Raw genomic sequence first — 17,782 nt, 5'->3', positions numbered from 1 at the left:
TCCGTTTTTTCCGTTAAATACCAATTCCTCAGAGCAATTGGTACTTTGCGGAACGGAACGGAACGGAAAAATAATTAAAAAGTTTAAATCAGATTCATTTTGATCACTGTCTCTAATCAAGGACGACGTGAGGTCAGTCTAGATATCATAATGCATGACTTGCAAATGCGTTAATTTCATGATAATTTATCAGGACAATCCGACATATTCATCTACAGAATATTTCCCGATGTTATACATTATTACACATTTCACCTGTGAAGATGAGATTAAGTATACATTTGTGTTATTTGTATATGGAAAACCGTAAAACACAGAAATTTTAAAGTTTGTTTTGTTTTAAAGATTTTTCGAAATTTTGATAAATGCCCCCTTTGGATACCTTAAATGAAATTCTGTTCCGTTCCGTTCCGTTCCGTTCCGTTCCGTTCCGTTCCGTTCCGTTCCGTAAAGTACCAATAGCCTAATTTCAGAACTGGAAACAAAATACGTCAACTTAAAAAACCTTGATTTGAAGTCGAAATGTGTTTGGTTTGTGTCATGTGAAGACAAATATTTTCAAAAAAATTAATATATAATTAATTTTTATTCAGAATTTGAGAAACAAACTATACTGACTCCATACCTCTTTGGTTGTAATTAGCTGTCAAATACCTTTAAATCATTATAATATATGATTTTTTTTATTAATGCAATAAATTATTAAGTCTATAATGACAAATATATGACTGGGTTGTGCAAACGTATGGAAAAAAAATGGGGTTACTAACACTTGATCTTGAAATTATGATTACAAGTCATATACACTAGAGGAATATCCTCATGATTGTTATTAATTAATGATTTATTGTTTCAGATATCCATCATTTTTGATCTCAATTAAAGATATATAACAGTGTTATACTCATTTATAGACCATATTAAATGTTTTTTGTTTTTTTTTTGTGTTTTTTTTTTCATCACTATATTCAGAGACATATGATACAAAACATTTCATTGGCCTGTTTCGCAACTCTACTAGAGTTGCAAATTTCGTGTTTTATATGTCTCTGTTATAATCAATAAAAATTAAAGGAGATTTGACCCGTTTCGTATAGTGGACATTAACAAAAATTCTGTTCAAATTATTGCAGAATGAAGTAAATGGGAAATTTTTTCGTGTTATTCAGAGTATGTATGATTATGCCAAATCGCGTATTATACATCAGGGTAAAAAATCTGATTTCTTTCCTTGTGAGATGGGGTGCGGCAAGGGGAAAATCTTTCACCTGCTTTGTTTTCTATATTTTTAAATGATCTTCAAACTTTTTTTGAAAAGAAAAACATAACAGGCTTAAAATCTATATCACAAGAAATTGAAAATGAGCTGACAGTATTTTTGAAATTATTTTTACTTTGATATGCAGATGATACTGTTTTATTAGCAGAAAATAGCACTGATCTACAATACATGTTAAATACATTTTACGAATATTGTGAAGAATGGAAAATGAAAATCAATACAAATAAAACTAAAGTTTTGATCTTTTCGAGTGGCAGAATGCCAGCAAATCTCAAGTTTACAGTTAATTGTAACGACATTGAAATTGTAAAAGAATACAAATATTTAGGTATTTTATTTTCTAGAAGTGGATCCTTTTTGTCAAATAAAAAATATTTAAAAGAACAAGCCACAAAAGCTATGTATAGTGTTTTAAAAAAAGGTAGACAAAACAATTTGTCAATAGAATGTCAACTTGATTTATTTGACAAAATGGTTTTACCAATATTGATATATGGATCAGAAATATGGGGTTTTGAAAATATAGATATACTTGAACGTGTACATTTACAATTTTGTAAAATGATTTTACATTTAAAACAGTCTACTCCAAATTTCATAGTGTATGCAGAACTTGGCAGATACCCTATTACTGTGTCTATAAAACTGCGAATGATTAAATTCTGGAGTAGACTTCTTAATGGAAAAGAAAGTAAAATTTGTGCTGTATTATATAAACTTGTATTTTTATATTATAATGATTACGGAATAGACACTAAATGGATATCATATATTAAAAATATTTTTGATAATTGTGGTATGTCCAATATATGGAATGCACAGTTTGCTGACAAATGGGTGTCAAAATGTATTGAGCAAAAACTCAAAGATCAGTTTCAGCAAGAATGCTTTGCATTTGTTGCAGAATCACCTAAAACTTTATGCTATCGTATTTTTAAAAATAATTTTCAATTGGAAAAATATTTTTCTGTTTTACCCCACAAATTCATTTATACATTATGCAAATATAGATGTGGTAGTCACCACTTGCCGATTGAGTTTGGAAGGTGGCAGGGTTTACCGAGAGAAGACAGAATCTGCTGTCTCTGTGACTCAAACGACATTGGTGACGAGTACCATTATATTATGAATTGTGGATCTTTTATGTTTGAAAGAAAGAAATTTTTACCTACATACTGCTGGTCTAACCCTAATATCTATAAGTTTGATCAACTGTTTAATTCATGTAATATTGTAATATTAGAAAAACTATGTAAATTTATCAAAGTTATAAATGTGAAAGTCAGTCCTCCAAGTTAATTTCATTGTATTGTTCACACATGCTTGTAAAAATTGTACCTTATAGTTATATTTATGTATGTTCTCTATAACTATGTAATTGTAGTTTTATGAGAAATAAAGTATTCGTATTCGGTCCATTTGATGTGCTCAATTTTTCTTACCAACAATTTAACTGCCGTTATAAAAGCATCGCTTCTTTTGTAATACCCTAATGTTTATATTTCTTGCAAACAAAATTACATTGATTAATTTTTATAAAACTGTTTTATTAGCAAATTTTAATGACTTCGTTTCGTAGTGGACATTTTGTCAGGGACACACCTTCTGAAATTAAAAATCCTATGTTAAAAGCTGTTTATTAAAATATGTTGGCTCTAAACATAGTTTTGAATTATTAAAGAACTTATATTAAGTAAAAATAACATTTATTTCTACATTTTTTTACGATATTTTAGAGTATGAATGTTGAACAGGCGGTCTAGGGACATGCCATTTTGGTTGTTTTTGACCATTCAGGAATCAATATCTTATCAATCCCTCTAAAATAGACTGTTTCTTTACTATAAAATGTTAAATCTAATTCAATGTACTGACTGCACAAAAAAATAGTTGCAAAGATCAAACACATTTTTTTTAAAGTGGCTGGGACAAGAAAGCACGTTTTTATAGAAAAACGCCCATATATGTTATGTGTATATGTCGGTTAAAGAGCTCACCAGAGCTCATGTTTTGTCTGTTATTGTGTATATAATTGCCGACTCAAAATACAATTTACTTACTTACTTACTTACATCTATATACTTACTTATGCCCCCCTGGGGACCTAATTTGGAAAATAAAATTTATTTTATCTTATCTTATCTTATAGATTCTATCATCATTTGTATAACTATTAATCATTCTGCTCTTCGTGTGCGTCGTAATATGACAAAAAGATCTATCCTCATTCCTATTTAGCATAAAACATATTTAAATTTTCCCGCATCAGACACTTTCCTATCTTTACCTTAATTGGCATGTGAGCTCTCCAACGTGAAGGTAGAAGTGCCTGGGCTGTCAGAGGATTTGGCAGGCTAATTTTCGTAAGTAAAAAAATGTTAAGAATTTTACGTATTAATCGCATATTTAAAAAGAAATGCAGGTTTGCTTGCATTAATGTATACAGTTTTAGACTACAGCTGTCTAATACTGCATTTAACACCAAAATCAATCGCATTTTGCCTTCAAATAGCTTGTGTGTATTTCCCAAAATTTATACTGAAGTTGTCAGTACATCACTACATGCGTATTACACTCAGGTAATGAGGTATAGTCTAGGCTAAGGCATGGATGATTTTTCACATTCAAATTATAACTTTGCTTTGGTATCTTGCCTTTTTTTTCAACAGTAATTGATTAAATTAACAATGTAAACAATGAACTGTGAAATTTGATTTATTTCAAAAGATTTAGCACAGGGGGTTTGTTAGAAGGCCTTCCCATGGATAGTTAACACGGCAAATAGTAACTTACTCCTGTGGTTTGAATTTTAATATTATGATTTCTCGCACAGCAGGTAAATTATCAAGTTGTGATTGGTTAAACACCATCACTTGGTGACCCCCAATGGATCTGTAGGGGGGTAGTAAATTTCATAGGGGGTTCATGACGTCACGTCTTCTACTAAAGGTGGCGTCATCTATTGATGTTGTTATTTTCAATGTTTATTTGTCTACAAATGCAGCAGAAAAAGTCTAGCTAGCAATAAATTTATTATACCGTTTGCTACTGACCCTCAACGGACCATAGGGCGTGAATAAAATCCATAGGTGATTTACTTACAGTACCCTCTATGGCTATAACTTATAATGTTTATATTTATCAAGTCAAATTGTAGTGGTTAAAATGCTGTATTCAGTGGATTGGCATGATATAGTAAAGTTTTTAGAACAAGTACAAATTTGGGTGGGTTTAAAAAGGATTGAATTTCCTTACACTTGAGGCCCCTAAAAGATTCTACAGGTATTCTACAGGAATATATACCATAATATAATACTTCAGTACACAAATTGCATCCCAGGCATTGTCATATTGAAGCCTTTTTATAGCTGACTATGCAGTATGGGCTTTGCTCATTGTTGAAGGCTACGGTGACCTATAGTTGTTAATTTCTATATCATTTTGGTCTCTTGTGGAGAGTTGTCTCATTGGCAATCATACTACATCTTTCTTATATATAGCACCGCAAATGCCAAATTTTACAAGCTTTCTTAGAGACTAAACAATTTGTATTTTTATAGTTTGACATTAACATGATTAACAATGTTTATGCATTGTTTTTTTTCACAGCTTGATACTTTAAGGAAATACACACGTGTCCTAGGGAAGTCTTTCTTCCCATAAAGAATGTTACTATCTATAGGAAAGATAATAATCCCTATTTATAGAACTTTATAAAGAAACATACATAAGTAGGAGTTTATTTCACTCTATCATAATGATATCTGTGGATCATCAAATGTATCAATATGTTTTCATGGTTAATCTTTTCAGCAATTCAAACTTTAAATTTTTGTAGCAAGCACTATACAGTGAATACACACATTTGCCATTTATTATGCTCAAAATGAAATTGATGAATGCAAAAACTTTATACTATTTTATTTCTACAAGCCCCGGCCCATAAATTGTAATCTTAGAAAGTTTTTGTGATACTTTCTGGAGAGAGGACGGGGTGTTACCGGGTATACATCAAATAATTTGTCTTCAATGGTTCTTATAATTAGAAATTCATAACTTTAGGAACACTGATCTAACAGCATGGAAAACATCTATATGTATTGTATAATTGAAAATTCAGCGATAGCTCTTTTTTCAAAATTTTTATTATAAGAATAAATAGTAAATTGTAATCTCTCATATATATATATTGATTTTATGAGAATCAGGGAACAGAAAAAAATTTGATGTAGAATGAGCAAAATTTGAACCTTAAAAAAATTAAACCACTAAATATCAGTGTTTGATTTGTCACTTGCAAAACAATCAAATGGCATCTTTGAAAATGAAAAAAAGAGAGATGAAAAAATGAGCAAACACCTTAAGTCTTTGTTTAGTTTGTATACATGTATTATAAATAAAAAAATATTCATTGTACATTTACAGGTTTGACATTTGAAAACATGAATGATAAGTAACACCAAACTACATCTAAAATTTACATAATTTTAATAAATTAAAATATTTTGGCAGTGGTTCATGAAACATGTATTAGGGAGATACCATTTGATTTTTATGGGGGGGGGCTAGGATGAAAAATTTTGTCCTGCTTTTTTTTTTAATGTAATCTCTGTCCTGCCTTTTTATTTCTTACTCTATTCGGTCCTGCCTTTTTTTTTACTAGTTTATCCTGACTTTTTTTACACAAATTGTCATCCTGCCTTTTTTTTTTACCAAGTTGCTCATCCTGCCTTTTTTTTTTACTCAAAACTCCTGTCCTGCCTATTTTTTTCAAATTTCATCCTAGCCCCCCCATAAAAATCAAATGGTAGCTCCCTTATACCTATGTACAGGTATGTTTGGATACTGTCCAATCATGACTAGACGTGTTGACCAGCTTAGGGCCATAAATTCATCAATGGACATGTACAGTCCATGGCCCATTAGTTCAGATATATGTACAGAATCATTTATAGGTTGGGATGCTAATTGATTTATGATGCTGTATGTATAAATGAAATTATATATATTACAATGAAATTTTACATTAAATTAATATAATTGAATTATTCATAGCCCAAAAAGGGGCGCATTGCATTTGCGCCAATTTTTAAAAAATCCAATTTTTCATTTGCCCCAAATGGTTATATTTCATTTGCGCCATTTCACAAGTAATACAGGTAACATGTAACAGAAAAGTTAAATCTTCATTTCTGTATAGTGAATGAGATTTGTTTCGACAGTATTTCTCCTTGATGATAGTTCATACTCATTTCTAATATATAAAACTGAGGTTTGAACTATAAAATGTTTACATTTTTGAGGTGTATAGATGGACATTGTCAGTTCAGAGACAACTAATATGGACAGAATTATAACTTTACTATAGTGTATTATGCTTACAAATGTATCGCAATTTTTACTCCTTTTTAAATATTTTCATAGTACTTAACAGAACTGTGTTTTAACGAAGTTTTAACATTTGTATGGGTTTAAGATGACTGATTTTTGAGGAATATGTTTTATTATGCAAACAAAAACTGTCTTTATTCATGTTATTATTAAAAGTGTTTAATGAAAAAAAATCATTTATTTATACATACTATTTACCTGTATTACTGGCACAAATGAAATATGGTTTGTGGCTCAAAGGAAACCTTTTTTTATTGCCCAAATGAAATGCCAATTGGCGCAAAAGCAAAGCACTGCCCAAAAAGGCACATGTCAGGGCAGACCATGTAAGGGCTGTATAGCCAGTCAAGGTCGTTAATAACTCTCTTCGTCATTATCATTATATTATAGGTAGATTCACATGTATCAGGGACATAAATGGATGATAACATCTAGGATTTTTGAACGAGGGGGGAAGGAAAGGCATAATTCCTTACAATAAAAGATAATTATTTGAATGATAATATACGAAGAACCTGAATATTTATCATGAAAAACACAATTTAAAAATAAAAAATGTTGAATATGGGAGGGGGTTAACAACCTCTACTCCTCATGGATCAGCCACTGTATGTATTTGCATGAAAATATAGAGGTAAAGAAAATATCTCATTTCATTACTTGGTACATTGTACATGTACATGTGTATACATGTATATATAAACACCTCTGACAAATTCCTTTTCTGATTTTGGCACCAAAACAAAACAAAAACAAAAAAATGAAATTTATAGGTATATGGTCTAATATGCATATTTCAGTATTATAAGCATGATAAGTGTTAAAATATTTTTTTGGTAACATTTACTTCAATATAATATAACATGTATTATGGCTGCCACAGTGACCACCATTCAGAAAATCTGAAATTTAAAGAATGTGAAAACAGTCATTTTAGTAATTATCAAAACAAGATAAAGATTCAGTTCAATTATAATCAAACAATTAAAATCATTATTAATGTATAAATATATAAACAGAATGAATGTATTTTAAAAAGCTATCCCAATCCTGTACAATTTACTTGAATACCTTTCAAATTCTGTAGGTATTTTTTTCTTTCATATTTTGAGACTGCATGATTTTACTGACTAAATTGACTTTATCTGGAATCAAAGGAATTAGAGATTACCATTTGATTTTTAGGGGGGGGGAGGGGGGGGGGGGCTAGGATGAAATTTGAAAAAATAGGCAGGACAGGAGTTTTGAGTAAAAAAAAGGCAGGATGAGACACTTACAAAAAAAAAGTCAGGACGACAATTTAGGTCAGGATAAACTAAAAAATAAAAGGCAGGACCGAACAGAGTGAAAAATAAAAAGGCAGGACAGAGATTACAGCTAAATAAAAAGGCAGGACAAAATTTTTCATCCTAGCCCCCCCCCCCCCCCCCCCCCCCCCCCCCCATAAAAATAAAATGGTAGCTCCCTTTTGCAAACAAACAATCTGTCTCAAATGCATTGTTTGAGTATCATTACTACATGTAATTGATTTGATTATTTGGTTTTGAATGTATGTGATTTTTTTTGGGTCTCAATTGCAATGGCATTTATTCCACATCTACTTATTATCATTTGGCAACAGCACATGAAAGATTGATTAAAATCAGTAATTTCCTGTGATAAAAAATACTTTTTCAGAATACAATCTTCATACTAAACATACTGATGATGTAGAATATGCCAGGTCTAAGTAACATAAACATGTAGTGGCTAGCCTGCAGAATTGTCAATATTTTCTTGATTCTAAATTATTTGTAAATTACAGCTGTTTTATTGTGCGATTATATAATTTCCATTCACATACAGTGAAACCAGTATTATTGTTACTGATCCCTAGTAGAACTGGATTTTTTTTCTCTGTTTATAGAGGTGTTTAGTTGATATATATTTTGTGAAGGTTCAAATTGATGTTGATATACAGGTACTTTGGAGCATGTCTAGATTAGACAAGTTTTTCTTTAATTTTAGTAAAAGGTTCAATAATGTAGGTTTCAAAGTTGATCGATGTCTCATTGACCTTTACCCCACAACTTAAATGTGCTAAATGTGCACATTTGATTTTAGAATAATTGAGTGCATCTGTCAAAGATTGACTTAACCTTGATGTTGTTTAATAATACATGTACATATATATTATACATATGCTTTACAACTCACACATTTGATCTTTATGAGAAAAAATAGTAAATGTATAAAGATGTTTTTGTTTACCTAAAGGTGTGCATTCATCACCTTGACTTAAACCAATACAATATAAGTAGATATATAAGAAGATGTGGTATGAGTGCCAATCTGAGACAACTCTCTATCCAAGTCATAATGTGTAAAACGTAAACCATTATACTGTAGGTCAGAGTTCTGCCTTCAACAAAACCCTTGGTCAAGGTTAATCCAAGTCATAATCTGGATCATGTGGATATGACCTTGACATGAAATACATGTAATATTACATTTGTAGGTCATAGAAGCAGGTTTATGCTTCAAATAAATAATGAAATTCAACCCGTTTGATTAATTGCTTTAACAATTAGCATTTCCTTATCTTTTTTTTTTAATTTTAATTCATTATCTTTGCTTTAAAGCTTTCTATACATTAAAGCTAAAGATTAACAGTCTTCTCCAGGTGTACTTTGGCTTTCCCAAACAAAAAGCTGAAATACATCCAACAGTTCTGATAGTTCTGACAGTAAAGTAAAACACTATCAAATGAACTTTAGGAATATAAATTAAAGCTCTTTTTGAAAGTTCTTTTGAATAATATGATACATGTAATAATAAAAAAAGAAGATTAAAACAAGGAGGCATCAGATCACAAGGAAATGATTTTGTAATACGAAATTTCAGGTAACCAGTAGGCTATATTGTATGCAATCAAAGATATGTATGTCGACTTTTTCAGCACAAGTCAGGATAAGATATAGTTTTGACAGGAAATTTATACTTGTAACAGTCACATTAGTAATGAATGCTTGAAATAGCATATGTGCAAGTAACATAGCAAATGCCACATGTGGAGCAGGATCTACTTACCCTTCTGGAATACCTGAGATCACCCCTAGTTTTTTGGTGGGGTTCGTGTTGCTTATTCTTTAGTTTTCTATGTTGTGTCATGTGAACTATTGTTTGTCTTTTTCATTTTTAGCCATGGCGTTGTCAGTTTATTTTCGATTTATGAGTTTGACTGTCCCTCTGGTATCTTTCGTCCCTCTTTTAACATAGGAAGCATTATGGGGCTATCAACTAATGGTTTTCTCCAAAATTCAAAACCAGGGAAGCAAACCTAATGCTAAAGTCACTATGTAGAACACTGATATCATAGACATTTTGAATGGTTGGACACTGCTATTTATTTTACATTATTGAGAATATGATTGAACTGGTCAACAAAAAATGCAAAAAACAATTTTATTATCCCATTAACAATACTGTGATTATTTTCTCTTAAGTTTTAACAGTTACTTTAAAATACTTATTTATAAACTTAAAGTGTCAATTGGAACAAGGGGGTATATAATGACCACATTGATATTACTTATAGCTACATATTTGTTCCACTCCATCAATTACATCAAAAGAATTTAAAAATTGAACCTGTAGGCACACATTTTATTTACCTATGATTATTACCTGGGAAGACTTTGGTATGTGACCTGCCATGTACTTATTGTCAATAGTATTTTCTTTGATAGGTCAAAATAATATGTACCTACATCTAAGAAGCCGAAAAATTTCTAACTTTTAGAGTCTTTCATCTGAAAATAAGGGATATATATATCAATCTGAATGAAGATAAATATTTTGCTTTTCTTGGCTTGAAATTTTTTTTTCTTTAAAAAATAAGTCGGTCTAAATAATCTTAAGAATGTACACTTTTTCTGAATGTATATATCAGGAAAGGTAGCCGATATTTAAACTCAGTTCATTCATGAACATGACCATGATGATCATGAAATATCTATGACAGAGTTAAAGTGACTTTCAGATGTGTTTAGGTTTTTAATGCTAATGTTTGAGACTCAAAGAATTTATCATTAATTATGTTTTATATTATATATTCTACCTGGACAATAAGTTAGTAAAAATTACTATATATCTAATTGATAATGGACATTATAATCAAAGTGACAATTATGCCTCAAGGCTTAATCCCTTATCCTTCTTAAATTAGAGACATTGCTAAAAGAGTTGTATTAATTATTTATCTTTCTTTATCTGGATAATAACTTGTTTATATTTGTCAACACATTATGTAATAATTGATCTTAGCTTATTGTTTAATTCTCATATATATATATATTGTACTATATTGTAAAAGACATTAAGTTTGGAAGTCACAGGCTTGGTGACAAGTTCCAGTCTTGGAAATAAATTATATACTAAGTGGAATTAATCTTCTGTGTATTACTGCTAGTTTATGGTGCATGGTTATTTAGGTTTAACATTTAGTTGTGACCGAATCCTCATATCAGTCTCCTAGTTTTAGACTGTGGATTTCTTGGTTACACATGGTCGAGGACCGCCTTTTCCGGCAACCTCAGCAGCACAGCGAGTTACCCCCCAAGAAGAGAAACTTCGTTTAATGACAATATGAACTACTCATTCCAACCACAGTGGAGACAATGGAACTATTTTCCTTGCCAGCTACCAACAATGCCAACATGTGGAAGATGTGGAAATAAACATTTATATAAAGTATGTTATTCATTAGCTAGGAGTTGCTATAAGTGTAAGAAAATAGGACATTATGCAAGGATGTGCAAAACTAGTGATAAACCAAAATTGGAACTTAATGCATTGAATTCAAAGCAAAAAAGCAATAGGCAAATTCAAAGAGACAAGAAGAGAATGGACACATACATTCAGAACAAGAAAACATGTCGTGAACTACCATTTTCGAACTTAAAGGATGCAAATTTTGGAAAATATTTGGATGTAACATGTGTGATTAAAACAGAACTGAAAAATGTTAAGCAGAAATACAAGGATAATCAAATTGACCAGCAAAATCATGTGAATGAATTACAGTCTCAATTAGAAAAACTAGTAAATGAAATAATTCAAGCTCGGCAAATAATTACCAAATTCATTGACCAAACATCAGATTTAAAGCAGGAAAATGAAAAACTCTCAATAACTGTAGACCAAAACAAAGAGTCAGAAGCTGAAACAAATCAAATACTGGAAGAACTTATAAAAAAGAACAGTGAACTATCAGAGGAACTAGAGGAATATAAAGAGTTCGAAGAAGAAAATACAATGTTTGATTCTGACGGTGAGGAAACATATTTTATTACGAACAAAGATGTGGACAAAATGCTGGAAGAACAAAGTGACACTCATCTAAAATTAGTTTCAAAACTTGAGGATGAAAATAAGATTCTAAAAAGTAAAATGGAACATCTGACATCAGTTCAATGTGCAAATTCAACCATCGAGAAACAAGGAAGTAGACTAAATACAGAGACACGTATGTCTCCAATGGATATTGTTGACAAATTGATTCAAAACCAAAATTCAAAACATTCAACCAAAAGTAGTTCAAAGAATTCAAAACGCAAATCTCGTGTTTCCAAAAATACATCTTAAGATTTAAGGTGTTATTCAAAAACATGTGGAAATGTTTTAGTCGGACAGGGAGAAATGTATGACAGAGTTAAAGTGACTTTCAGATGTGTTTAGGTTTTTAATGCTAATGTTTGAGACTCAAAGAATTTATCATTAATTATGTTTTATATTATATATTCTACCTGGACAATAAGTTAGTAAAAATTACTATATATCTAATTGATAATGGACATTATAATCAAAGTGACAATTATGCCTCAAGGCTTAATCCCTTATCCTTCTTAAATTAGAGACATTGCTAAAAGAGTTGTATTAATTATTTATCTTTCTTTATCTGGATAATAACTTGTTTATATTTGTCAACACATTATGTAATAATTGATCTTAGCTTATTGTTTAATTCTCATATATATATATATTGTACTATATTGTAAAAGACATTAAGTTTGGAAGTCACAGGCTTGGTGACAAGTTCCAGTCTTGGAAATAAATTATATACTAAGTGGAATTAATCTTCTGTGTATTACTGCTAGTTTATGGTGCATGGTTATTTAGGTTTAACATTTAGTTGTGACCGAATCCTCATATCAGTCTCCTAGTTTTAGACTGTGGATTTCTTGGTCACATATCTTCAAAACTGTGTAATGTTATAAATTCCTTTAAAAAATAAACCCAACTACATCCCTCAACTATACTTTTATGCACATCTTTCATTGTCTTTTGAAAACAAAATACTGGCCTACAGAGTTCTTGAAATCTTTTTTTCCCTGGTGGTCCTTGAAGAAAAACTGCAGGTTCTCTCTATTATTTCTATTACAAAATACCAAAATTGTGTAGATCCTTTGTTAAATCCCTTGGACCACCACTTTTTGAGAATTCTGGGCCTACAAAGAGAGCTCAGTTCCTGTGTAGGACTTCAAACACCCCAAAATATATATTTATTGAACATTTGTAACCTTCTTTTTATGACAGTGCAGTCAGCTGAAGCTTAGAGTTTGTCAAATAGCTATTTTTCATTTACTTTAATTTTTATAGTCTTATACTGTTGATTTGATATCAGATATTTTCCATGTTATTTCTGTACAAAACTCTAGGTCTTTTTGGCAGACAAACAAGTTGACAGAGTTATTACTCATGCTATGAAAGTAAACTTGGCCATCATTTCATTTGTGTTGACTGTACTACTGGCTTTACCATAATCTCTTTCCTATTTTCATAGAAGAGTCTACTTATTTTCTTAAGGTACATATACAAATATACATTTAGCATGTTTAGGTAGTCAATATTTTACATATTATACATGTGCATCATATGGAGTGTGTTATGTTTCTTGAAAAAGATGACACCATAATCCTGCATACATGTTTATCAATTTTGTTGCACGTACAATTGTTGAAATGTTCTGAGAATCTTGATTCCGAGGTATATCGAGTGGCCCATTGACACTTCCAAAACTTGCCAATATATGGGGGTTCACACAATAAAAAATGTAGCTTAGTCAATTATTTCTTGGTTTTATCAAGAGTTATATTAATTACATTTTTTTTAAATGATTGCTTGTAAATCAGAAGTCAAATCCTTAGACCCTCCCTCCCTACTTTTAAGTACATGTATTACAGATATTATAAGAGATGATTTAGTAGGTAGTCTCTTGTTAGATAATCTCTTCATAATGGCTCTCTGTGTTGAGTTCAACCTTAGAAGATCCTCCCTCTTTAGTATTACAGATATAAGATTTAGTACATGTAGGTAGTCTTTAAGCGTCAGATAATACTGGGGTATAGTTTAACGTTGACCTTAAACCTCCTCTTTAAGAGTCTTGTTTTCTTTTTTCTCTGTACAAAATCTTGTGTCTAGGTCAACTTATAATGATTCAGACTTGCCCCTCTTTCTATGAAGTTTTCTTTGTAGTATATACATATATATAAGTGATAGTTTAGTAGCTATAGGTAGTCTTGTGTCTAGGTCAACTTAAGGCCCTCCCCTCTTTCTTTGTAGTATGTACAGATATAAGTGAAGTCTTGTGTCTATGTCATGTAGGTCACCCCTCCTCTCTGTGAAGTTTTCTTTGTAGTATATACAGATAGTAAATATGATTTAGAAGATAAGTATATTCAGTGCTCTATGATAACAGATGCACCAGGTACCACATCTGTTAATTATGTAGATTTGTATTTTCCCAGCTGTTCCCCACATTCTATGAATGAATGTATCATCTTCGTAATGATGATGTTGGTTTAATTAGCTGATAAAAATGTAATTCTTATTCATATTTCGCCTTCGGTCTCAAGTAATGAATTAGCTTTACTTCTCTATGAGGGGTGAAGCTTACATATAATATCTCTGTTTAAAGAAACAAACTATAACCACCTATAGCTGGCCAGTGACCTTGACCCTAGTATATAAGCACCTGTTCCATAATAACTTGTCATTATTTTTCTAGAGGGTTTGAAGTGAACACTTCACATAAGTTCTTTTTAGTTATTTTATTTTTATCTTAAATTTGGCAGAAAGTTATTAAAGTTACATTAACTTGTCTACGATGTACGACAAGTTCTAATGTTATTTTGTTATTTACAAATAATAATTCCTCAATTGTCTACGATGTATGACAATTGTTGATGGAAATGAATTTAAAAATTTCTTGTCTACGATGTATGACAAGTGTTCATGGAAATTAATTAAATATTTTATTGTCTACGATGTATGACAATTTTATATATTCATTAAGTTTTTGCCTAATAGCACATTTGTTACTTAATTCATACTCCTGTTTGTTAAACAGGTAGATATTTAAAAGTATTTCTATTCACCTGAAGGTCGTGAGTACTTTTCACAATTTACACGTGTTTTACCTGCACAGGTACACATTTTTGTATTACAATGGCTGAATTTGTTTATGCAAATGTATTGTTTTTGCAAGATGTTTAGAATGATGTTTACACTTACAAGGGTGATGGTTATGATTTTCATCACCTCTGGAATGTTTTAGAAATTAAAGATGATAAATTTAATAGGAATACAAGAGGTATTTTGAATAAATCCTCTTCTTAAACAGTTATAAAACCTAGTAGTTTTATAATAGATCATAATGGCATGGCAATTGGAAATAATTGACAAAGCAACAGAACCTGTAAAAAGTAAGTTTTAAAATCTAGTGTTACTTGTATAACTTCAAAATCTACTTGATTTGTGATTGTTTCTAACGAAAGTGCTGTTGAGATTTAGATAGGCATGTATATTGATACATTTACTATTTATTATTAATGTATTAAAGAACCTGTATGAATCATGAGGTTTGAGACAGTTTCACTGCCTTCAACTCTAGCAGAGTTTGTAGAGAAACCTGCTGCTATATTTGAATTTTTGCCATTAGAGGCTTACTTTAATGAAGATTTAGTTCTAAATTTTGATCTTATCTACAGAATTTGATACGTCTTTTGATCCTGCATTAAGGTCTTTTGATCCTGCATTAAGGTTTTCAGAAGCCTTTAAGGCTTCTTTTAGTGAGATTAATGGTCCATTATCTCATCCTGTTTGTTGAACAGTTTAATCATGATTTTGATAAAATCAGGAATATATAAAGTTCATAGAGGAAATACTATCACACTGAGAACTGTGACAATCCTAGTGTGTCTAGGATAATTAAAAAATCGAAATGGCAATGCCTAGACAGGCCCACTCTGTGGTTTCAAAGATGCAGGAAACCCAGAGATACTTTATTAAGGGGTTGATCATCACCCCTATTGTTGAGTTTGCTATTTCTTGTTGTAGGAATGAGCCATTGGATCTTGATAATACAAGGATTTTATTGTAAAATTATATTTGTTTGTTTTACCATGGTTTTCTGGTTAAACCCATAGGAGATGCTCAGAAATATTTAGATGATAAAACTTATTTGTAATTCTGTTGTGATAGTTGCTTTATCACATTTCTAGTTATGATTGCAAAAAGCAAACTTAGTGTTTATACAAAGATTCTAAGCAAATTATAGATTCCTTGGAAGAGGTTCCAGGTCTAGCAATTAATTTACTACCAGCTGTTATGGGAAAGGCAATATCAGTTTTTTAACTGCAGAGGCTCTGTTGGTCAACAGGGCGACTATACTACATGTAGTAGGCAATTCCCTTCATTGAGAGGGAGAGGTTTCCAAAAAGGGAACAGAGAATCTCGAAGAGGTCACATTTCTCAACCAGTTGCTATATATACAGTTGATAACTTAAATATTATGATTTGGAAAATGTTACTAATGATCTATTGATATTAGATTTATTAAGAAATGGTTATAAAATTATTTTTAATGATGTACCACAAGGTTTATCCTTTTTGAATTAAATACATTTCACCTTTCATAAGGATGAATTAATTTCAGAAGTCCAAAAATTGATAGCTAAGAGAGCTATTTAAAAGGTTGATCGATCAATGGAAAATCAGTTTATTTCCTATATTTTCTTGGTTCCTAAGAAAGATTGGTCTTCAAGGCCTGTATCTATTTGAAAAATTAAAACAAACTAAGTTTGTGGCTTATCAGCATTTGGAGCAGGACTATTTATCTTTTGTTTAGATGTAATTCTTTAGAATAATTATCTATATATATATATATAGATAGAGCTAACATCTATAGATCTCACAGATGCATATTTAAGTATCATTTATGTTTATATCACAATTTCCTGATTTATGTGGAAAAGACATTGATATGATATTTATGTTTTTTTTGTTTTGGATTGGCTTCTGCATCAAGAGTTTTTACTAAGGTTTTAAAACCTGTCTATGTATTTATGAAATAATGTCACTTGAAGTATATACATGCTATAGTTTATACATTGATGATTATTTTATTATGGATCAGAGTTTAGATGATTGTATTGTGAATACAGAAGAAGTGGTGCAAATGCTTGATAAGCTGTGCTTCAGAAAAATTTTGAGAAGTTGGTACTCATTCCTTGGAAGCACATTGTTTTCCTTTGTCTCATTATTGATACTGAGCTATTTAAGTTTTTTCTGACAGATGAGAAATGGTAAAATTATCTCCCTTGGGAAATTCTTTTTAAATAGAATTGTGTAACGGTATTATAGATGTTTTACATCATTTATTGGTCTTGTGATGAATGCTTTTAATGCAGTATCTGTGGCATGCATGGGAATGTTACATTGCAGAAACATGGCGAGAAATAATGTTGAAACACTGTATAGTTGTTACAGTGTTTATTATCATCAATAGGTGAAATTTTTTAACAATTTAAAATCAGTAATTAAAAATTTGATTTATAGACCCATCCAAATAAGTTTTTGGGTTGTACCAGATTCCTCTGACATAAGGATTTGGGATCCAAATTTGAAGAAAATGTTTCTGTTGGTAGACGGAGCTTCTTTAAGAGTATGCACTCATTTCATATAGATTTCATAGTATTGTTGGCTATAATATTCTTCTGGAGAAAAAGTTTTAGTCACAGAGAGTTATACAATCAGAAGATACAATTTCAGTAGCTTTTATTATGCAAT

At 30.8% G+C, this 17,782-nt stretch overlaps 1 protein-coding gene across 19 annotated transcripts in view; it reads left to right on the top strand.

The window, feature by feature from the left end:
* Positions 1-3,567: 3,567 nt before the first annotated feature.
* Positions 3,568-17,782, top strand: part of LOC139515597 (protein starmaker-like) — a 50,600-nt gene continuing 36,385 nt past the window's right edge. For 16 of the 19 annotated variants that reach the window (XR_011662809.1, XR_011662807.1, XR_011662806.1 and 13 more), the window contains exon 1: positions 3,570-3,645. The gene's annotated coding sequence lies outside the window, so the exon portion shown is untranslated. Of the gene's footprint in view, positions 3,646-17,782 lie in introns of all 19 variants that reach the window. The other 3 variants (XR_011662804.1, XM_071305193.1, XM_071305192.1) reach the window with 1 other exon arrangement.

Source organism: Mytilus edulis, chromosome 3 (assembly GCF_963676685.1).
Source record: "Mytilus edulis chromosome 3, xbMytEdul2.2, whole genome shotgun sequence".
In the NCBI taxonomy this organism is placed as follows: Eukaryota; Metazoa; Mollusca; class Bivalvia; order Mytilida; family Mytilidae; genus Mytilus; species Mytilus edulis.
This window is presented reverse-complemented; position numbering and strand designations above follow the sequence as displayed.